Source organism: Procambarus clarkii, chromosome 5 (assembly GCF_040958095.1).
Source record: "Procambarus clarkii isolate CNS0578487 chromosome 5, FALCON_Pclarkii_2.0, whole genome shotgun sequence".
NCBI classification, from domain to species: Eukaryota; Metazoa; Arthropoda; class Malacostraca; order Decapoda; family Cambaridae; genus Procambarus; species Procambarus clarkii.
The window spans coordinates 14,208,733-14,232,524 of NC_091154.1; the positions used below are offsets into that span (position 1 = coordinate 14,208,733).

Below are 23,792 nucleotides of genomic sequence, written 5' to 3' on the forward strand. Positions count from 1 at the left end.
TAGCAGTTAGCCAAAGATGGACTTTATTTAGTTCAGTATTCACAGGGACATTTAGAGCAAGAGGGTCAGGACTGGAGAAGATGAAGGTTGTGTCATCAGCAAATAAGATTGGTTTGAGTTGTTGGAAGGCATTTGGAAGGTCATTAATGGAGATGAGAAAGAGGAGATGGCCAAGTATGCTGCCCTGAGGAACACCAATGTTTACGGGTAGTGTCGGAGAAATTGAATTATTCACAGAAACATACTGGAGCCTGTCAGTAAGGTAAGACTGAAGGTATTGGAGGGAGTGACCTCTGACTCCATAATGATGTAATTTAAGAAGAAGGTTTTGGTGGTTGACAGTGTCAAAAGCCTTACGCAGGTCCACAAATATCCCAACAGTGAACTCATTTTTATCAAGAGCTGCATGTATCAAGTTAATCATACTAATAAGTGCATCGTTAGTGCTTTTATTGGGTCTGAAACTATATTGGCATAGTTTGTTGACATACTTTACATACTTTATTGGCAGTGCCCCCCATAGCCATCGTGTGGGCGGTAGTGGACCCCCATACCCATCCTGTGGGCGGTAGTGGACCCCCATACCCATCCTGTGGGCGATAGTGGACCCCATACCCATCCTGTGGGCGGCAGTGAACCCCATACCCATCCTGTGGGCGGTAGTGGACCCCATACCCATCCTGTGGGCGATAGTGCACCCCATACCCATCCTGTGGGCGGTAGTTGACCCCATACCCATCCTGTGGGCGGTAGTGGACCCCATACCCATCCTGTGGGCGATAGTGGACCCCATACCCATCCTGTGGGCGATAGTGGACCCCATACCCATCCTGTGGGCGGTAGTGGACCCCCATACCCATCCTGTGGGCGGTAGTGGACCCCCATACCCATCCTGTGGGCGATAGTGAACCCCATACCCATCCTGTGGGCGGTAGTTGACCCCATACCCATCCTGTGGGCGGTAGTGGACCCCATACCCATCCTGTGGGCGGTAGTGGACCCCATACCCATCCTGTGGGCGGTAGGTGACCCCATACCCATCCTGTGGGCGGTAGGTGACCCCATACCCATCCTGTGGGCGGTAGTTGACCCCATACCCATCCTGTGGGCGGTAGTGGACCCCCATACCCATCCTGTGGGCGGTAGGTGACCCCATGTCCATCCTGTGGGTGGTAGTGGACTCCATACCCATCCTGTGGGCAGTAGTGGACCCCATACCCATCCTGTGGGCAGTAGTGGACCCCATACCCATCCTGTGGGCAGTAGCGAACCCCATACCCATCCTGTGGGCAGTAGTGGACCCCATACCCATCCTGTAGGCGGTAGTGAACCCCATTCCCATCCTGTGGGCGGTAGTGGACCCCATACCCATCCTGTGGGCGGTAGTTGACTCCATACCCATCCTATGGGTGGTAGGTGACCCCATACCCATCCTGTGGGCGGTAGTGGACCCCATACCCATCCTGTGGGCGGTAGTTGACTCCGTACCAATCCTGCGGGTGGTAGGTGACCCCATACCCATCCTGTGGGCAGTAGTGGACCCAATACCCATCCTGTGGGCGGTAGTTGACTCCGTACCCATCCTGTGGGTGGTAGGTGACCCCATACCCATCCTGTGAGCGGCAGTGGACCCCATACCCGTTCTGTGGGCGGTAGTGGACCCCCATACCCATCCTGTGGGTGGTAGTGAACCCCATACCCATTCTGTGGACGGTAGGTGACCCTATACCCATCCTGTGGGCGGTAGTGGACCCAATACCCATCCTGTGGCCGGTAGGTGCATGACCCCTTACCTATCCTGTGGGCGGTAGTGGACCCAATACCCTTCCTGTGGGTAGTAGTGGACCCCATACCCATCCTGTGGGTGGTAGTGGACCCCATACCCATCCTGTAAGTGGTAGTGGACCCCATACCCATCCTGTGGGTGGTAGTGGACCCCATACCCATCCTGTGGGTGGTAGTGGACCCCATACCCATCCTGTAAGTGGTAGTGGACCCCATACCCATCCTGTGGGTGGTAGTGGACCCCATACCCATCCTGTGGGTGGTAGCTGACCCCCATACCCATCCTGTGAGGTTCGGGAACTGAACTCCAAAATTTATTTAGCTAAGAAGGATAATCATAGCCATCAGAACCTTTCCTTTTATGATAATTACACTCACTATGCAGGTTTTTATACTATTGACGCCACCGTAGAAATTGTGGTGGTTTGGGGAAATGAAAACCACCGCAATATTTACGTTTCCTGGGGCTGGCGATTATCGCATTCTTTTTACGGAGTGGTAATGGAGATAAAACATTACTATGTGTCGGAGGCTTTTTTACAACAATGTGTACCTACGAATACTCCGCTGTATCATGTGTGTGTATTATGTGTCAAATGTCCATGTCCATATTGTATACAAATACAAATTTCTATTATATACTGAATATACTGAATACATTATGATCAGCTGTCTTGTAGATCCAAAAAGGACCACAAGAGTCAACGCATCGACGTTATAGTGATGGCACAATCATATATGTGTTTCTATGTAAAAAAGGTATATTTTCGTTTGATTAGATATTGTTGTAGTAGAATACGTTAGATTATATTAGGTTACGTGACGTTAGATTAGGTTAGATTAGGATAGGGATGTTAGTAGAGTATAGAGCGATGACGTAGTAGGACTAATCTGTGGGGCCGTTTTTGGACCCTACGGCCAGAGCCCAGGAGTTGTTTACAGTCAGACCTCCAGACCTGCCTTCTCCTGCGGGGAGGTATATAGCACAGCTACACACCTGCCTCCTCCTGCGGGGTGGTATATAGCCACAGCTACACACCTGCCTCCTCCTGCGGGGAGGTATATAGCACAGCTACACACCTGCCTCCTCCTGCGGAGTGGTATATAGCACAGCTACACACCTGCCTCCTCCTGCGGGGTGGTATATAGCCACAGCTACACACCTGCCTCCTCCTGTGGGGGTGGTATATAGCCACAGCTACACACCTGCCTCCTGTGGGGTGGTATATAGCCACAGCTACACACCTGCCTTCTCCTGCAGGGTGGTATAGCTACAAATACACACCTGCCTCCTCCTGTGGGGTGGTATATAGCCATAGCTGCACACCTGCCTCCTCCTGCAGGGTGGTATAGCCACAGCCACACACCTGCCGTCATCACACCACGTATTGAGAGGTAATTGAGATTGATTACAGGATGACAGAGTTGCTTCGCCTGTAGCTGTTGGGCCAGACCTTAGTCCCGGTGTTGGGGGAGGCCTACACAAGTCCATAGGCCTGGCAGTTCGGGGACTGTTGGTGTTACTGTCCCGAGGAGTTACCGAGGCGGGTCACCCCATAAATGACTCCCCTTAACCCTTAAACTGCGCAAAACCTCACATGATGTGCGACATTGAGCTCAGTTTTTTAATTTTTCTGAAACTTTTTAATTTTTTTTTGTGAATAATCTACTAGTCTAAATGATATCAGTGTAACTTGAAAAACAAGGGAATAAAAAATAATTATTAAATTGAATATTGAAATCTTCAGATTTTGAAATCAGCTGCAAAAATATGAAAATATCACAACTGTTCATTTGGTGTTATTATGTTCTCAGAATAGCATATGATCTTCATTTTCATTCATACATTTAGAATATAGGTTTTCAGTATTGTTTACTGTAAAAAAATATTCAATATGGCATTTGAAATATGCGCAAATTTAGACAACAAAAATTTATAACTCCAAATGTTTAGAGTTTATGAAAAATCAATTCTATAGGGATTGTGGAACAGACAGCTGTGAACACTATATGTAAAAATGGTGAGAATCGGTTAGAAACTAGATTTTTGGATACTGAAGTAAGTTGAAATTCTAGTTATAGATATAATTGAAGTTGAAGCTATCGATAATGAATAAGGCAGTTCTAATTCATGAATTTACTTGAATGTTGTAATAAACATTGTTTGACATTCGTACTCAAGTATGTGAAACTTGTAGGTCAATGTGTGTAGAAATGAAGTCAAGATAAAATACCCCCCCCCCAAAAATGAAATATAGGGATAATTATAATAATTATAATGATTTAGGAAGTATATTTAGGGTATACTTCATATAAGTAAAAAACCTTATTTTGGTCCATAACCATCAAAACAATCTAAAGAAACAAGGAAAATAGAACTTGAAATCTGTGAAAAAAAATTCAAAAGTCCCAAGTTCTGAGAGTTGTAACTGATTTATTTGTTGACCAATTTAATTCTGGCTACACATGCTAACTTCTCATAGTTAGGGACGAGAATGCATTCTCCAGGATGTAAAGGTTAAAACAAATTCAAATAATAAACAAAGGAGGAAGAAAAAACTAAAATCCTAACAAAAAAAAAATTCCCCTAAAAAAAATATTTTTTTGACATTGTTGCAAGTAACATTGATAATAACATTGGACGATGTATTTATATGATATACAACAAAATAGAGCATAATAACATAATTATTCATTATTATTTGTGTTATTTTGTATTACTAACCAATGCTATAAAGGCACCAGCTGTATGTCCACTTTGTGGACACTTGTTACTGCTGTTCTTCTTGTTTGTGCGTCGGACAGGTGCTTGCGTCTCTTTATTACTGCATTATCCACCAGTTCCAGTTACAGGCATACCTCAGAATACGAGTTTAATCTGTTCCTGGAGACGCCTCGCCTTCCGAAAACTCGCATTCCGAAGTTAATTTCCCCATAAGAAATAAAGGGAAATGAATTAATCCGTTCCTGACTACCCCAAAAACCCCACATCAAACTAAATTTTTATACCTAATTTACCTAATTCATCTAAATAAACCTACAAAACTGTGTTCCAGTTATTACTTACCTTGCTGTCGAGTGCTGTAGGCGTATGGAAGATGGTGAGGAGGGGGGAGGAGGAGAGGAGTTACTGTTTGGAAGGGGAGTCCCCTTCCATAATCACATCACATAACCCCATGCCTTGTAACACTATGGATACCACTTCTCTTTCTAGATTTTTCAAACCAGCCCCTGCTTGCCTTAAACTCTTTCTTATCTGCATCACTCGTTGCAGGGGTATTCTTTAGAAGGTCTTCGTGCAACACCCTGGCTTTCTCACAAATAATGGCCTCCGAAACACTATCACCCCTCAACTCCTTGTCGTGTATCCAAATTAATAACAACTTTTCCACTTCTTCAAGTATTTGTGGTCTTTGTGCCGTTAATGTTCTTACTCCTTTTGCCACTTTAGCACCCATAATCTTATTTTTCTTCTTAAGTATAGTGCATATTGTTGATGTGGCTTTGTTGTACTGCCTACAAAGTTCAACAACACGTGTACCGTTCTCATGCTTCCGAATGATCTCTTGTTTCTCCTCTATTGTCATCCTCACATGAGCTTTCTGGCCTTTATCCTTACCACTGGCTTTCTTGGGACCCATGGTGAGATATATAATAACAAATTGTATAGACAAATCACCAAAAATCCAACAAAACACTGAAAATCCGCGAGAAGAATTGATGTGGGGGTAGTCACTGAGCGCGAGACAATGGTAAACTGAGGGGCGGTGGGGCGGAGGGGCGACGATCGCCGAACCACCACGCGCTAGGTCAGCTGTACTCGTATCAACAAACTCGCGTCCCGAAGTAACCCTCGCCTTCTGAGACAAATTTTTGGAGTAAATACTGCTCGCCTTCCGAAAATCTCGCATACAGGGACAATCGCATTCCGAGGTACCACTGTAATAGGAGCAACAATAGGAGCTCTTTATCAACAAAACGTTCTTTTTTTTAATATTCGTCTAAAATCAATTTCTGGAAATATTTTGATGAAAGTTTCACGAAGCTGAAGCCAATAAGTTTGAGATTTGTTTGATATTTTTAAGTAATTTTGACATAATTCAAATATTTTTCGAGCTTATACCCCCTTCAGTGTCACACATCATATGACGTTTTGCGCTGTTTAAGGGTTAAGGTTTGTCAAGGTTCACCTGTAGGCCAAGTGAGGTTCTATCCTTGACAATTGCCTGACTCCTGGGGGCATGAGGTGAAAGAAAATGTGCCCATTGGGGTCTAGTCCCACCTGGGGATCAAATCCTGAGTCCCGTGGTTGGGACCTGAGGGTGTAGACCGCTGCGCCATAGGTATTTTATCGTTAACAATTGGGTTGTATATATGGGAATGCAGCGTTTGTTGATGTAATGGTTATAAATTGTCACAATTTAAGATGTACTGTTCCCTCCCTCTGTCCCATCCCTAACCCTTATCATGACCCCTTGCAAGGGCTATAAAGTTGTAATGTCTTGGCACTTTCCCCTGATAATTGAATAATTAAGATGTGCTGTACAGATTCCCATCACAGTGGTGCAGGGGAGGGGGGGGGGCGTTTCTGCACCAATGTGCATAAAAAATATGCATGGTCATATGTATGGTCCCCCAGTACGTCCATGTGTGTATGGGGAGGACCTTTGACAAGCCACCGGCTTCCTGTCCTCGTCGAGGCCAGTGTTAGTGGCTCTCGGGTAAACTCGGGTAAAAAATGAAAATTAAATTGAAAGATACAATGCTGTGTATGGGAAGACTGGGAGTATGTGATAAAGAACTTTTTTTTTTTTTTCAAATATTTATGTTAGGTGAGCCCAACCACTTGGGGTGGACGGTAGAGCAACGGTCTCGTTTCTTGTTGAGCGGCGTTCAATCCCCGACATTCCAAGTGGATGGGCACCAAAAAAAATGGTTGGCACGTGGAAAAAGTTTGTGTCAGAGACTTGGCTGATTTTGGCACGCACTCTCAAAAAGGTTGCCCACCCCTGATCTAGAACCACCCCTAGATCCCTTTCTTTGTCAAAATTCTTTAAAAATTTCTCACATAATTTATAGGTTGTGTGGGGTCTATGTTCTCCCATTCCACATTCTATAACATGGCATTTGTTCTTATTAAATTCCATTTGTCAAGTGGTGCTCCATATACTTATTTTGTCCAGGTCTTCTTGAAGGGCATGACAATCATCAAGGTTTCTTATCTTCCCTATTATCTTAGCATCATCAGCAAACATGTTCATATAATACTGTATTCCATCTGGTAGATTGTTTATGTAGACAATGAACATTACCGGTGCAAGAACTGAACCCTGTGGTACTCCATTTGTGACATTCCTCCAATCCGATACATTGCCTCTGATTACGACCCTCATTTTTCTACCAGTTAGGAAATTTTTCATCCATGTTAGAAGCTTACCTGTCACCCCTCCAATATGTTCCAGTTTCCAGAACAACCTTTTATGTGGAACTCTGCCAAAAGCCTTTTTTAGGTCCAGATAGATGCAGTCAACCCAACCATCTCTTTCCTGTGAAATCTCTGTGGCTCCTGCTTGAAACCTGCTTGATGGGATTCTGGGAGTTCTTCTACTTCTCAATCCCGGCCTGAGGCCAGGCTTGACTTGTGAGAGTTTGGTCCACCAGGCTGTTGCTTGGAGCGGCCCGCAGGCCCACATACCCACCACAGCCCGGCTAATCCGGAACTTCTCTTAGAAAACAGTTTTCTCTTGAAGATGTCCACAGTTGTTCCGGTAATATTTCTTATTGTCGCTGGGAGGACGTTGAACAACCGCGGACCTCTGATGTTTATACAGTGTTCTCTGATTGTGCCTATGGCACCTCTGCTCTTCACTGGTTCAGTCCTGCATTTTCTTCCATATCGTTCACTCCAGTACGTTGTTATTTTACTGTGTAGATTTGAGACCTGGCCCTCCAGTATTTTCCATGTGTATATTATTTGGTATTTCTCTCGTCTCCTTTCTAGAGAGTACATTTGGAGAGCTTTGAGACGATCCCAATAATTTAGGTGTTTTATCTCGTCTATGCGTGCCGTATATGTTCTCTGTATTCCCTCTATTTCAGCAATCTCTCCTGCTCTGAAGGGGGACGTGAGTACTGAGCAGTAATCGAGATGGGACAACACAAGTGACTTGAAGAGTAAAACCATTGTGATGGGATCCCTGGATTTATAAGTTCTCGTAATCCATCCTATCATTTTTCTGGCTAACACAATATTTGCTTGGTTATGCTCTCTAAACGTTAGATCGTCGAATATCGTCATTCCCAAATCCTTGACATGCTGTTTTCCTACTATGGACAGATTCAATTGTGTTTTGTACCCTGTATTATGTTTCAGATCCTCATTTTTGCTGTACCTGAGTACCTGAAATTTATCACTGTTAAACATCCTGTTATTTTCTGCTGCCCAATCGAAAACTTTGTTGATATCTGCTTGTAAGTTTTCAATGTCTTCAACAGAGGTAATTTTCATGCTGATTTTTGTGTCATCTGCAAAGGATGACACGAAGCTGTGACGTGTATTTTTGTCTATATCTAATATGAGAATAAGGAACAGTAGCGGTGCAAGGACTGTACCTTGAGGTACAGAGCTTTTAACTGCGCTTGGACTCGATTTTATTTGTTTGACTGTTACTCTTTGTGTTCTGTTCAACAGGAAATTGAGTATCCAGCATCCTACATTACCAGTTATTTCCATTGACCCCATTTTGTGTGCTATCACCTCATGGTCACATTTGTCGATTGCCTTTGCAAAGTCTGTGTATACAACATCTGCATTTTGCTTTTCTTCAAGAGCTTCTGTGATTTTGTCATAGTGGTTAAGTAACTATGACAGACAGGATCTGCCCGCTCTAAATCCATGTTGTCCTGGATTGTGTACTCATTATTTTCCATAAAACTAGAAATTTGACTCCTAATCACTCTTTCAAACAGTTTTATTATGTGTGATGTTAGTGCAACTGGTCTATAATTTTTTGCCAAGGCTTTACTACCCCCCCTTGTGCAGAGGGACTATATCTGCAGATTTAACCACTGTGCTGCATGGAGTTTATTGTGAAATTCCCACGGTGCCCATGAAATAAAGTGTTCCCCAAAAATTCTTTTTTCTTCATAAAATGATAAATTCCCTTCCCTGAACATGTCTATGTAAAAATAAATACCAAATTCCACTTACTTTGGCTGTGGGGACGTGGACAAGGTGCGCTGTGACGTCATCAGGGCCTGGTCACCCGTGCGTGACTCGCCCAGACACGGTCGCGCGGGCCATTCAAGCACCGGGTGTTGCCACAAATATATTTTCAATTATTTGTTTTATGTATTTCCAATGCGGTTTTATTTATTTATTTTTATCGTACAGTGGCACCTCGACTTACGATTGCCCCTACTTACGATAATTTTGAGTTACGATGTAAATTTGATCGAAAAATGCGACTCGACATCTGATGGTGTCGTCGACTTCCGATATTTGTTGGTACACATTCGGGTCGACTGAGCGCGTGGTTCCCGGTCGCGGTCCGACCTGCCTCAGTTTACTACAGCTGCCCGCTTAGTGAGGATTGCGCCTATAAGAAATTACGTGTTTGTGGTTTTTTTTTGCATTTTGAACATTTAATTATTATATATCACACCATGAATCCCAGGAAAGTCAGTGGTAAGGCTCAACATATGAAAACCAATGTAAGGATGGCCATTGAGCAGAAACAAGAGTACAGAATGTCTCTTCTCAACAATTAAGAAAATGTGTGCAGCAGCATTGCAAACCTTTGCTGAAACGACTCGCCCAAATCAAGCTGCAGTAGGCTGTTGCCTTAACCTATTCAATGACACTGTGATGCATCATTACAGACAAATGTTAAAACGATGGGAAAAACAAATGTCTCTTGACAAATTTGTAGTGAGACAAACAAGCACTGAACCACAACCAGGTCCTAGTGGTATGCAAGCAAAACGTGCCAGAGAGTGCACACCAGAAAGGTCCTCACTGCCTGATGTGATAATGGAAGGGGACTCCCCTTCCAAACAGTAACACCTCCCCACCCCCCCCTCATCACCATCTTCCATATGCCATCAAGAGCCCTCCATAAAGGTAAGATCAACTTTGGTACTGTATTGTAGTTAGAAAAAAAAATTGTATTCAGTATAAAATGTATTTGTATGTTAATATTTTGGAGGGAGGGGAACGGATTAATTCAATTCCCTTTATTTCTTATGGAAAAAATCGCTTCGACTTATGATATTTCGAGTTACGATCTGTCTCTGGGAACGGATTAGCATCGTAAGTCGAGGCCCCATTGTATATGATGCATATTTGTGTCCTTTACAGTATGTATACAGTAGAACGTTCATAATGTTCCGTGGAACTGTGATACATGTGTCAGCAATGTGTCCACAATAAATGTTTATTGTTACAATATTACCTGTTAAAAATTCACTAAAATTACAATATGTACAGTTTCACACACTATTTACACAGTAACACACTGTATTACACACTCAGTACTTCGGAAGTGAGTAATAATCAATGAAGTAGTCCATGGTACACAGCGCGACTTCGCTCTCAGTGCACCAGGTACAGATAAATTTTCGCTTTCTGTTTCTTCATTCTGTGTGCTTGCAAATAACGCACTCACGTACACCCTTGGCTTTAGTACTTGTAGATTGTATGCAGCCAAGCTTGTAAAGCATAAGGTAGTATTGAAAAGATTATAGGAAAAGATCGATTTGTAAGGTAGTCTTGAAAAGATCGCTTTGTAAGGTCCCACACAAGAAGAGATTCAGCTTACCTCAAGAGTGTCCGTCAGTCAGAAAGAGATTCAGCTAGCCTCAAATAGTGTCCGTCAGTTAGAAAGAGATTCAGGTATTTTTTAAAATATCTATGGAAAACACCACCATGGAAGCTGCTAACACTGTTCATCTATGCTATTTGTATCAGATGTATCATCACTGAACACAGAAAAGATTCATCTACAGTATGTATCATCTAAATAATTGTAGATAGTATAGGATTGCAAGGGTGACGCTCAGTGCTACAACTGGATACGGTCGCTGTATCCTCCTCATAGGTGCTGTATCACTTGCATCCGACCTTTGTGTTAGGTCCTTATTGCTCCTAGCTTCACCAATATTATGACCCTTATGTTCTTCAAACAATAAGGTTTGAATTTCACCGACAGAGCGTTATCTTTCAACACTGCGTCAGATAGGTAATTACCTAAGTGTAATTACCTATGTGTAGTTACAGGATGAGAGCTACACTCGTGGTGTCCCGTCTTCCCAGCACTCTTTGTCATATAACACTTTGAAACTACTGACAGTCTTGGCCTCCACCACCTTCTCACCTAACTTGTTCCAACCGTCTACCACTCTGTTTGCGAAAGTGAATTTTCTTATATTTCTTCAGCATCTGTGTTTAGCTAGTTTAAATCTATGACACCACTCTGTTTGAGAAAGTGAATTTTCTTATATTTCTTCAGCATCTGTGTTTAGCTAGTTTAAATCTATGACCGCTTGTTCTTAAAGTTCCAGGTCTCAGGAAATCTTCCCTATCAATTTTATCAACTCCTGATACTATTTTGTATGTAGTGATCATATCACCTCTTTTTCTTCTGTCTTCTAGTTTTGGCATATTTAATGCCTCTAACCTCTCCTCGTAGCTCTTGCCCTTCAGTTCTGGGAGCCACTTAGTAGCATGTCTTTGCACCTTTTCCAGTTTGTTGATGTGCTTCTTAAGATATGGGCACCACACAACAGCTGCATATTCTAGCTTTGGCCTAACAAAAGTTGTGAACAATTTCTTTAGTATATTTCCATCCATGTATTTAAAAGCAATTCTGAAGTTAGAAAGCGTGACATAGGCTCCTCGCACAATATTCTTTATGTGGTCCTCAGGTGATAGTTTTCTATCTAGAACCACCCCTAGATCTCTTTCTTTATCAGAATTCTTTAAAGATTTCTCACATAATATATAAGTTGTGTGGGGTCTATGTTCTCCTATTCCACATTCCATAACATGGCATTTATTAATATTAAATTCCATTTGCCAAGTGGTGCTCCATATACTTATTTTGTCCAGGTCATCTTGAAGGGCATGACAATCATCTAAGTTTCTTATCCTTCCTATTATCTTAGCATCATCAGCAAACATGTTCATATAATTCTGTATACCAACTGGTAGATCATTTATGTAGACAATAAACATCACTGGTGCAAGAACTAAACCCTGTGGTACTCCACTTGTGACATTTCTTCAGTCCGATACATTCCCTCTGATTACTGCCCTCATTTTTCTATGTCAGAAAATTTTTCATCCATGTTAAAAGCTTACCTGTCACCCCTCCAATATTTTCCAGTTTCCAGAACAACCTCTTATGTGGAACTCTGTCGAAAGCCTTTTTTAGGTCCAGATAGATGCAGTCAACCCAACCATCTCTTTCCTGTAATATCTCTGTGGCTCGATCATAGAAACTGAGTAAATTCGATACACAAGATCTTCCAGATCGGAAACCCTATTGTCTGTCTGATATTATATCATTTCTCTCCAGGTGTTCTACCCATTTAGTTTTGATTAGTTTTTCCAATACTTTCACTATTACACTTGTCAATGATACAGGTCTATAATTGAGGGGGTCTTCCCTGCTGCCACTTTTGTAGATTGGAACTATGTTAGCCTGTTTCCACATGTCTGCTACGATTCCTGTACACAGGGATGCCTGAAAGATCAGGTGAAGTGGAATGCTGAGCTCAGATGCACATTCTCTCAGAACCCATGGTGAAACTCCATCTGGGCCAGCTGCTTTGTTCTTACTGAGCTCCTTTAGCATATTTTCCACTTCATCTCTAGACACCTCTATCCACCCTATGTTGTTCTCTGGAATTCTTATTGTGTCTGGTTCTCTGAAGATTTAATTTTGTACAAACACACTTTGGAACTTTTCATTTAATGTTTCACACATTTCCTTTTCATTTTCCGTGAATCTGTTTCCCATTTTCAACCTCTGGATATTATCCTTTACCTGCAATTTGTTGTTTATGAATTTGTAGAGTAGGCCCGGTTCTGTTTTACATTTATCTGCTATCCCTTTTTCAAAATTTCTTTCTGCCTCTCTCCTTACTGCCGTATAGTTATTTCTCGCATCTTTGTATTGCTGGTATGTTTGGGGGGTTTGGCCTCTTCCTTTACTGATTCCATTTTTGTGTCTTTTGGTCTCTGGCCCTCTCACAATTTCTGTTGAACCAGTCCTGTTTTCTGGCCCTGCATCTCTGTTTTGGTATGAATGTTTGTGTGCCTTCCTCATATATATTTAAAAATTTGGCATACATTTCATTTACTTCCCTGCCTAGGAACAAGTCTGTCCAATTACACTCATTAAAAAAAATTTGAAGTTCCCCATAGTGACCTCTCCTTAAATCGAGTTTATCAACTGTTTCAATGTCCCCATTTTCTTTTAGATGATATCTTAAAGCATAATCAATGTCTAACAGGACGTGATCACTCTTTTTTTTTTCCCAAGGGAGGAAGGTACTGGATGTCAAATATCTCTTCTTCTTTCCTGGTGAAAACTAGATCCAGTTCTGACGGTACATCTCCTTCCCTCATTCTTGTGGCCTGCTTTATGTGTTGATACAAGAATGTCTCCAGAATGAGGTTCACAAATCTGCATAACCAAAAGTCCTTCGTTCTTGCTTCATAGGCCTCCCAGTCCACTTAACTGCGCCAACCGAGTTTTCTCGGTCGGCGGGAAACTGCGCCAACCGAGAAAACTCGTTTTGATTTTTCGTAACCAATTCTAAATGTGTACGAGGTTGGTTGTGTATGAAATGGACTCTTAGGACCTCCAGTGAAAGGCAGTCATCTTGGTAAAAAATCCCAGAATGCCCTAGGGGTGCTGGCTGGGTTAGTACTGAATGAGCAACCATGGGTGGCGCACGCGCCTCTGGCTCCCAAACACCTGTCCGACGCGGTGTTGAAAGATAATGCTCTGTCGGTGAAATTCAAACCTTATTGTTTGAAGAACATAAGGGTCATAATATTGGGGAAGCCAGGCGCAATAAGGACCTAACACAAAGGTCGGATGCAAGTGATACTGTAAGAATAGATTTCATTCGGCTTGTACAGGAGTGAGTAACACCACGGCACTGAGAGCTGGCCACTTGCTCTGGGTGTGTAAAAATGACCTGCCAGCTTGGAATATCCTAAAAAACCTAGATAACATGACGCATGAATGGAAAACATCGTTCATTGAAAGCCTACCAGCCATCCAGAAGGAGTGGGAAAGGAACAACAACAATTTTAATATACCAGGGGGGGAGGCTATAGTCAGGGATGAAACTGAGACTGAAACTCAGGAAGTTGTAAACTCTGACTCAGTAGGCCCGGATGTAGATGACAGTAAACTAGAAAGTGTAACAGACAGCACTGACAGCTTGATAGGTACAGACACTTCTACGGTTCCCGATAGAGCGAGTCAGAACTGAAGGACAGACTTATGCAAATTTTATGCAAAGGGCATATGCAGACATAGATATGCTGGTAATAAGAAAGGATTAGAATGCAGTTACCAACATCCTAAAAAATGTTTAAATATGCTTGGGAAAGGTGAGTGCCGATTTGGATCAATATGTAGGTTTTTCCATCCTGACATGTGCCAAACCTCACTGGAGGACAGAAAATGCTATGACCTCAGCTGCCCACACTTTCACGTGAAAGGCATGGAACGCTACATAAAGAGTGGCAAGCAGGATAATGAATTTGGAGGAAACTCGATAAATTTTTTATACCAGACCGAAAGAGAATTCAAAAGGAGGAGCATGGAGAATGTATATAACTGGATGCCAGATCCACTTGCATTCCAGAATTACAGATACAATTACACACCGAAAGGGAACTACAACTACGACAGGCAACTGCCCTACAACAATCAGCACTGGTCAGAACAAACTCAGTATGTCCACGCATAATAGGCTTGTCGAAAAAGTCTCCCAGTCAAACTATCACTTATAGAGTAACCTCATTCATCTATGCCAACATACAAGGACTGAAAACAAGAACAAACAACAAAGTACAGTTCATAAATGGCCTCCTCACGGAGTCAAATGCAGTATTTGGAGCTTTCACAGAAACCCATGCAGGGGAATTGTTGGACAGTGAGATCTGGATTCCAGGATATAACCTATACAGGTGTGATAGGAAAATTAGGTCACATGGAGGAATGGGTCTGTATATAAGGGAAGACTTTGTATGCTCGGAGATCCTAAACGTTACAAATGAGGTGGTAGAGGTACTGGGATTAAAAATAGAGAAAATAAATTTAGTGATTATTTTAATATACAAACCGCCAGATGCAACGGCTGAGGAATTCATAGAACAGATAAACAAAATAGAGAATAGCCTTGATAATTTGGAGAACCCATATACCTGATATTATCTTCCTAGGTGACTTCAACTTGCCTAGTCTCAAATGGAGAATAGCAAACAATAATATTATACCAGGAAATCTATCAGGACCTAACCAACCACAGATTAGAGAACTACTTAGATTCTGTGACAAATTTTCACTCAATCAGCAGATATCGGAGCCAACGAGAAATGAAAATATTCTAGATCTGGTCTTTACGAACAATGAAGACATTATCAGAGACATTACAATATCAGATACCACATATTCAGATCACAAGCTCATTGAAGTGCAAACGACCATCAATACTCAGAATAGACCTAAAACGTTGATAAAGCGAGAGGGGCTATTCAGTAAATTCAATTTTAATAATAAAAGGATAGACTGGGAGATAATAAACAGGGAACTTACAAACATTCCATGGGAAACTGTTTTAAGTAATACTAGTCCTACAGAAGAAATAGAAAAACTGACTTCGGAAGCGTATCAAATCTGAAACATGTTCCTTTGAGGAAAGCCAGAAAGAGATCCAACGTAGAAAGAGAACGCAGTCCACACTATAAATGCAGGAAAAAAATAACGGAACTGCTTATGCAGACACGAATTTCCCGTCAAAGAAGGAATAATTTAAATAGGGAGATTGAAGAAATCGAGCGGAAATTGAAACACTCATATGAGACTGAAGAAATGCAGTTAGAACAGAAAGCAATTCGGGAAATAAAGAAAAATCCAAAATACTTCTTCACATATGCAAAATCAAAAGCAAAAACCACTGCCAGTATTGGACCTATTCGTACAAGTGAAGGTTCATACACGGAGGATGACAAAGAAATTAGTGAAATCCTAAAAAAGCAGTATGAGGCTTGAGTTTAGCACTCCAATAAACAACATGAAAGTGGAAGATCCAGACAATTTCTTTATGCGGGATATTCAAACCCCTGTAAATATAACTGATATCAACACGAGTGCACTAAATTTTGAAAGAGAAATTGAAAACATGCCCATGCACTCGGCCCCAGGTCCAGACTCATGGAATTCAATATTTATAAAGAAATGCAAAGTGCCGGTAGCACAGGCACTCAGTATAGTGTGGAGGAAGAGCTTGGACACAGGGGAGATACCAGATGCACTTAAAGTAGCAGACATAGCCCCTCTACACAAGGGAGGGAGCAAAGCATTGGCAAAGAATTATATACCAGTTGCACTAACATCGCACATAATAAAAGTATTTGAGAGAGTGATTAGGAGTCAGGTCACCAATTTCATGGAGACCAATGACCTTCACAACCCAGGCCAACATGGATTTCGAGTGGGAAGATCGTGCCTCTCACAGCTACTTGAGCACTACGACAAAGTCACTGAGGCTTTAGAGGAAAAACAGAATACTGATGTGATATACACGAACTTCGCAAAGGCTTTCGATAAATGTGACCATGGCGTGATAGCACACAAAATGAAGTCAGTGGGAATAACCGGTAAAGTAGGACGCTGGATACTCGGTTTTCTGTCAAACAGGACTCTGCGAGTAACGGTCAACCATATAAAATCTAGTCCAAGTGCAGTGAAAAGCTCTGTACCTCAGGGGTACAGTCCTTGCACCGCTGCTTTTCCTTATTCTCATATCAGATATAGACAGAAATACAAGTCACAGCTTCGTATCATCCTTTGCAAATGACACAAAATTTAGTATGAAAATTACCTCGGCTGAAGACATTGAAAAACTTCAAGCTGATATTAATAAAGTTTTCGACTGGGCATCAGAAAATAACATGATGTTTAACAGTGATAAATTCCAGTTACTCAGATACGATAAAAATGAGGACTTTAAACATAATACAGGGTATAAAACACAATCAAATGTACCTATAGTAGGAAAACAGCATGTAAAGGATTTGGGAATAATTATGTCTGACGACCTAATGTTTAGGGAGCATAACCAAGCAAATATTGCGACAGCCAGAAAAATGATAGGATGGATTACGAGAACTTTCAAATCCAGGAATCCCATCACAATGGTTGTACTCTTCAAGTCACTTGTGTTGTCCCGTCTTGAGTACTGCTCAGTACTCACTTCCCCCTTCAGAGCAGGAGAGATTGCTGAAATAGAGGGAATACAGAGAACATATACGGCATGCATAGACGCGATAAAGCACCTAAATTATTGGGATCGTCTCAAAGCTCTCCAAGTGTACTCACTAGAAAGAAGACGAGAGAAATATCAAATAATATGCACCTGGAAGATACTGGAGAGCCAAGTACCAAATCTACACAGTAAAATAACAACGTACTGGAGTAAACGATATGGAAGAAAATGCAGAATAGAACCAGTGAAGAGCAGAGGTGCCATAGGCACAATCAGAGAACACTGTATAAACATCAGAGGTCCACGGTTGTTCAACACCCTCCCAGCAAGCATAAGAAATATTGCCAGAACAACCGTGGACATCTTCAAGAGGAAACTAGATTTATTCCTCCAAGGAGTGCCGGACCAACCGGGCTGTGGTGGGTATGTGGGCCTGCGGGCCGCTCCAAGCAACAGCCTAGTAGACCAAACTCTCACAAGTCAAGCCTGGCCTCGGGCCGGGCTTGGGGAGTAGAAGAACTCCCAGAACCCCATCAACCAGGTATCAACCAGGTATACAACACCTATGAGGACGATATAGCGAGTGTATCCAGTTGTAGCTCTGAGCGTCACCCTTGCAATCCTATGCTATTTATTTAGGTGATACTTAGATGAATCGTTTTCTGCGTTCAGTGATGATGCATCTGATACAAATAGCATAGATGAACAGTATTAGTGGCTTCCATAGTGGTATTTTCCATAGATATTTTCAAGAATACCTGAATCTCTTCACAACTGATGGACACTCTTGAGGTAAGCTGAATCTCTTCCTGTGTGGGACCATACAAAGCGATCTTTTCAAGACTACCTTACAAATTGATCTTTTCCTATAATCTTTTCAATACTACCTTATGCTTTACAAGCTTGGTTACATACAACCTACAAGTTCTAAAGCAAAGGGTGTACGTGAGTGCGTAATTTGCAAGCACACAGAATGAAGAAACAGGAAGCGAAAATTTATCTGTACCTGGTGCACTGAGAGCGAAGTCGCGCTGTGTACCATGGACTACTTCGTTGATTATTACTCATTTCCAAAGTACTGAGTGTGTAATACAGTGTGTTACTGTGTAAAGAGTGTGAAACTGTACATATTGTAATTTTAGTGATTTTTTAACAGGTAATATTGCGACAATAAACATTTATTGTGGACACATTACTGACACATGTATCAGAGTTCCACGGAACATTATGAACGTTCTACTGTATACATATTGGAAAGGACACAAATATACATCATATACGATAAAAAAAACAAATAAAACCGCATTGGAAATACATAAACAAATAATTGAACATATATTTGTGGCAACACCCGGTGCTTGAATGGCCCACGCGACCGTGTCTGGGCGAGTCACGCACGGGCGACCAGGCCCTGATGACGTCACAGCGCATCTTGTCCACGTCCCTACAGCCAAAGTAAGTGGAATTTGGTATTTATTTTTACATAGACATGTTCAGGGAAGGGAATTTATTATTTTACGAAGAAAAAAGAATTTTTTGGGAACACTTCATTTCATGCACACCGGGGGAATTTCTCAATAAACTCCGCGCAGCACGGTGGTTAAAGTTGAAGTCCTCCAGTATCAACAGTCGTGATTTATCTTTATCTGCTTGTACAATAATATCTCTCATGACCATTATGAGGCCCTCTCATTTGTCATCCAGTTCTTCCTTTGTCCATGTGTTGCTTGCTGGTGGGCTGTAGGTATTTAAAAATAGCTTATCATCCTGATTCCAGATCTACAATGCCATTATGTCACTATCTCGAGGGTTTTCAAATATTAACTCTCTTACCTTCAGGTGTTTTTTCACCAGTACTGCCACTCCTCCCTTCCTAGTTTTCCTGTCACTTCTTCAAACTGAATAGCCTCTTGGGAATATGACTTCATTTATCATATTTCCTTCAAGTTTCGTCTCTGATAATGTGACAATATCTGGGACCCTAAGCTGGATTATATCTTGCAACTCCAAAGTTTTTGACCTCACTCCATCTATGTTGGTAAATACAATTTTCAGGAACATGTTCCCTTTTCATTTGCCCTTTACTCCCCTTTCTACTACTGATCTTGTTGCTTTGTTTTTATGTACCATTTCACAATCTTTCCAGTCCCTGTCACTTTGTAGAAAAAAGAATTTCTGTCTTCTTCATTTCTATCTCCATTTAGACGTTTTGCCTCAATTAGGTTCATTTTCAGCTTTTCTCTGTCTTCCTTGGAAAGGTCTTGTCTTATTGACCAAATTTTGCCAACCTCATCACTACAATTTTCTGGCATTTCTAAGCACTTCCATCATGTTTTTTACTCCATTAAACGTCACCCGTAACCCTTAAATGGCGCATGGCTATATACCATTTGACACCTACAGGCGCATACCAAAAAAAAAAAAAAAATCTTTTTTCTTCCTAACCTGTTAATTTGTGTTCACTGATCATGGGAGAAATAATAAAAAAATCATAAGTGGCATATATTGCCCGCTATAGGGCGGGGAAGTCTGGCAAAAAACAGGAGCTGACTCAGCGTGCGTCCCAGGCGGTCTGTTGATCGCCAGCTGTCAGGCCAGAGTTGCCGCAAAGAGATAATTACCTAATTATTTCAATGTCTCTGATTGATTTTTCATAGTTTTTTTACTGTAATATTATTCAATAGTGTGTAGTTTGATATATTTATATAATAAAATGAGTGAATCATTGCTGTACTCATAATTATGGTGTGCATATTGTTGATTCAATTATGTTCATCAATCAGTGAACAAATACTTTGTCGGTTATTACACTATTTACACAGGTTATATATAAGTATCTGCATGTTTTGTTCACCATAACGAACCACTAAGTTACTATTATGAGTCAAAAAATAACGAGGAGTGACCGCCGTGTACCAGCCAGCCACTCACGCCCTCCCTCAAGTCACCTGACTCACCCACATTCTCCTTCCACAATACTGTTTTTGCTCTTATATACAGACGTTATATATAAGTATTTACATATTTTGTTCACCATAACTGTACATCTAAGCTTGTATGGTGAGTAAAGGCACAAAGACGTAGGACCTCACACAGTCAGCTGATGGCTGCCGCCCTCAAGGCCAGACGCACTTAATATTTCTCCTCCAACAATACTATTTGTGGTGTTATTACGCTATATACACACATTATATATAAATATCTACCTGTTTTATTCACCATACTTGTACAAGTACATACTTGTTCAAGTTACAGTCTCCGTGGTGTAGTGGTAAGACACTCGCCTGGCGTTCCACGAGCGCTATGTCATGGGTTCGTATCCTGGCCAGGGAGGATTTACTGGGCGCAATTCCTTAACTGTAGCCTCTGTTTAACGCAACAGTAAAATGTGTACTTGGATGAAAAAACGATTCTTCGCGGCAGGGGGTCGTATTCCAGGGACCTGCCCGAAACACTACATGTACTAGTGGCTGTACAAGAATGTAACAACTCTTGTATATATCTAAAAAAAAAAAAAAAAAAAAAAATGTGGTATGGTGCCCAAAGACCATCGTGGTAACCAGTAAACAACACCGTCGTCTGCACGGTGGCGTCGTGCAGACGACGCCACCTCCCTCACCAAAATGGCGGCTCCCAACCTACTCTTGCTGTTTATACCCTCTATACACACTACACACGTTATATATAAGTATCCACATTTGTGTTCACCATAGCGAACCACTAAGCTGGTATAGTGAGTGCAGTCAATAAAAGGTGGCCACACACAGTCAGAAGACATCGCCACAACCCTCCCTCCCACAGTATTACTCCTCTCTCCATGGCGCACAGTGCTAAATATCACCACAATCCTGCTATTATCAGAACCCTGGTCAGTTTTATCACAGGCAGGGGTCTTCTGTAATAATATCATCGCTACATAATAGCATAAACAAGTATATTATGGCATTTTTTGGCGATGCTGTGGTCACAAGCTGAACAGCAGTGCTGTGAGCACATGCTGCATGCGTCAGGCTTGGTTGCTCACTCAATACTGAGGCCCTTCACACCCGGGAATTTGGCCCACGATTTTTTTTTAAAATGGCGTCTGTTTACAAGAGCCCTGATGAAGGTGTGGTGAACCCCGTGTATCCGCGGGCCGTTTAAATCTTGCGTAGTACTCCAAATCATCACATGATGCGCAATTTACTGCAAGTCGGTCAAAGCATCATATGATGTGATGCGCAATTGAAGGATTAAGGGGCGGTTCTCGTCTTTCTCATATTTTCCTATTCTAAAATCACTGACATTTTCCTTTGAGCCTTCTCCTAAACCTACTATTTTCTCTATGATTTTCATCTCTTCTGCTGCTTGGTCCACCCTAGATGAAATTTCCTTCTCTAAACATCCAAAAATTATTATGGACTTAATTCTATCTGCAGTGTTTTGTACCAGTTTACTGTTGGTAACCAGTTCTTTCCTAATTGCTTGCCTAATTTCTGCTTCTTGTTGGTCATTTCTGGTTTTGACTTCCGAACACACTTCTTTGATAGTCTCTCTCTCTTTTACAACTTGAGCATATGTTGCTTTTATTTCTTCTTTATACTTTTCTAGTTCTTTATTCACCTCCTCTATGTGAGTTGTCAGTGAAGTTTCCAGTTGGAGATCCTTGCCTAACTGTATATTAGCTCTCAGGCTACCTTGGAGTTGTTCACCATGAGAGTCTATTTTCTTGTTTATTTCTTCAAAGTCACCAAACTTCACTTTCCACACCTCATTTTCTTTCACTAGTTCCTTGATTTGTTCCTCCTGATTTGTTACCTTGTCTGTTAATGCAGTAATAATCTTACCTTGCTGAAGCATACTCCCTTTTAGAGTGCAAAGCTCACTCCTAAGAGCTCCATTGTCCTCTTCCAATTTAAGCACTTTTTCTTCATACTTCTTTTGCATATCCTCAATTATCTCTAACCTGCCAAGAACACCTCCTTTCCTTATATCTTGGGGTGAGAATCCTTTGAAACAATCATCTGTTGGTGTGTCTACGTTTCCAGTGGTGGTGGCGGCGGCCATCTTTGTTTTTGTACTAACAAAACAACTTTTGTACTAACAGGTGTTTGGGAGCCAGAGGCTCATATGCCACCCGTGGTTGCTCATTCAGTACTAACCCAGCCAGACCCCCTAGGGCATTCTGGGATTTTTTCCAAGATGGCTGGTTCTCACTGGAGGTCCTAAGAGTCTATTTCGTACACAACCAACCTCGTACACATTTAGAATTGGTTACGAAAAATTAAAAAGAGTTTTCTCGGTTGGCGCAGTTTCCCGCCGACCGAGAATACTCGGTTGGCGCAGTTAAGTGGTTAACTCTTAAATGGTGCCTGGCTATTTAATTTAGCATGTGTCACCCACAGGCGCATACCAAAAAAAAAAAAAAATCCTCTAAACCTATTAATTTGTGTTCACTGATCATGGGAAAAATAATAAAAAAATCGTAAGTGGCATATATTGCACGCTATAGGGTGGAGAAGTCTGGCAAAAAACAGGCGCTGACTCAGTGTGCGTCCCAGGCGGTCTGTTGCTCGCCAGCTGTCAGGCTGGAGTTGCCACAAAGAGATAATTACCTAATTATTTCAATGTCTCTGATTGATTTTTTGTAGTTTTTTTTGCTGTAATATTATTCAATAGTGTGTAGTGTGATATATTTATATAATAATCTTATATACAGCAATGATCTGCCTAATGTCTCTAACATTCTGAAACCTAATTTGTTTGCTGATGATACTACCCTCATCTACTCTAACCCCAAGCCACATACACTAAATAATGTTGTTAATAATGAACTAAAAAAAGTCCACTTATGGATGTCAACCAACAAACTAACACTTAACATAGAAAAGACCTACTACATCTTATTTGGAAGCAAATCTACAAATGCAATTCAGCTTCAGATAAACAATGTAAACATTAGCAATAAAATTGATGGAAAGTTTCTCGGCCTATTCCTAGACAAGAGACTCAACTTCAGTACCCACATTCAACACATAACTATGAAAGTCTGTAAAACAGTTGGTATACTCTCCAAAATCAGATATTATGTACCTAACTCTGCTCTCTTCTCTCTATATTATGCACTAGTGTATGCCTATCTTAACAATGGTATCTGTGCATGGGGTTCAACCACTGCAAACCACCTCAAGTCCATCATCACCCAGCAAAAATCTGCTATCAGAATAATAACAAATTCTGCTTTCAGACAACACTCAGCCCCCCATGTTTAACTCCCTAAACATGCTAAACATAATCTCACTCCACAAATTCTCTTGTGTCAACTACATTTACAAAACCCTGTTCTTAAATGCAAATCCTGCTCTGGAACTCTCCCTGGACAGATGTAATAGGACCCATTATCACCACACCAGAAATAAATATCTCTTTGATATCCCCAGAGTTAAACTTAATCTGTGTAAACACTCTATGCAAATAAAGGGACCCAGTCTATGGAACTCACTCCCTATTGAATT

General features: G+C 41.5%; 1 protein-coding gene across 2 annotated transcripts in view; it reads left to right on the plus strand.

The window, feature by feature from the left end:
• The first annotated feature begins 2,679 nt into the window (after nt 1-2,679).
• Nucleotides 2,680-23,792, plus strand: part of LOC138373464 (uncharacterized) — a 32,534-nt gene continuing 11,421 nt past the window's right edge. Inside the window, exon 1 of one of the 2 annotated variants that reach the window (XM_069339678.1) lies at nt 2,680-3,180. The gene's annotated coding sequence lies outside the window, so the exon portion shown is untranslated. The remainder of the gene's footprint in view (nt 3,181-23,792) is intronic. The other variant, XM_069339686.1, reaches the window with a different exon arrangement.